Source organism: Suricata suricatta, unplaced genomic scaffold (assembly GCF_006229205.1).
Source record: "Suricata suricatta isolate VVHF042 unplaced genomic scaffold, meerkat_22Aug2017_6uvM2_HiC HiC_scaffold_2865, whole genome shotgun sequence".
Taxonomy (NCBI): domain Eukaryota; kingdom Metazoa; phylum Chordata; class Mammalia; order Carnivora; family Herpestidae; genus Suricata; species Suricata suricatta.
The window spans coordinates 1-833 of NW_021874492.1; the positions used below are offsets into that span (position 1 = coordinate 1).

An 833-nucleotide genomic window follows, 5' to 3' on the forward strand; every position below is an offset into this window, starting at 1 on the left:
AAAAAAACGGTTCGCGCAGGTGCTTCAGCTTCAAGACAGCGCAGGAAACAGAAAAAGCAGACACAAGGTGGGCCCCATGTCACTGGTAACGTCCCCAGAAGGGCCCAGCCCGGGAAGCTCACCCTACCGGGAGTGGGGTTCAAACCCACGCGGGAACATGCCCATTGGATCTTAAGTCCAACATCTTAACCACTCGGCCATCCCGGTGGCTGGGCCCATACCCCTGGCTGTTATTTTTTTTTATTAGAAGCAGGGTATTTGGGCTTCACCACAGGGAAAGTCCAGCTGATTCCTGACTCTGGGGAGCTGGGTGGGGAGGAGAGGCGGGTCATCGCAGAGGAGACAGCACCCCCAGTGTCCCCAGCTCACTGCCTGTGCTGCAGAGACAGAGCTGTTTGCTGCCAAAAGGGAAAGGAATCAGGAAAAGATGGAGAGTAAACCCCGCCCCGGTGCACCTGCTCCCTCTGCTCCCTGAGGCCGCTGTTTGGACTCTTGCTTAAGAAACAGCTGTTTTCCCCGCACTGGTGGCCCTTGCCCCAGACCTCCCAGTCCCCACTCTCCCTCCCCTGGTCTGGGCAGAAGGGCTGGGGCCCAAGGGAACTTCAGCTTAAAGGAGCTCGCCCTGGGGGTAGACTTGCAAAGCCCTAGAGGACATCAAGGCAGTTCCTAGTCCTGACTTTGATTTTAATGGCAAGGGGCTGGAACCGCCTGCCCAGGGAGTCCCTGGACAAGCAGAGGGTGGGAGCCTGCCCCACAGCTCTGGAACAGGGTGGACCCAAGAATCCTAACTCCACCAGGCGCACGCGGGTGACCACCATCCATGTCTGCGGACC

General features: G+C 58.5%; 1 non-coding gene across 1 annotated transcript; it reads right to left on the reverse strand.

The window, feature by feature from the left end:
* Positions 1–124: 124 nt before the first annotated feature.
* TRNAL-UAA lies at positions 125–207 on the reverse strand. The gene has a single exon. It is a non-coding gene; the product is annotated as a tRNA-Leu (tRNA).
* Positions 208–833: the final 626 nt, after the last annotated feature.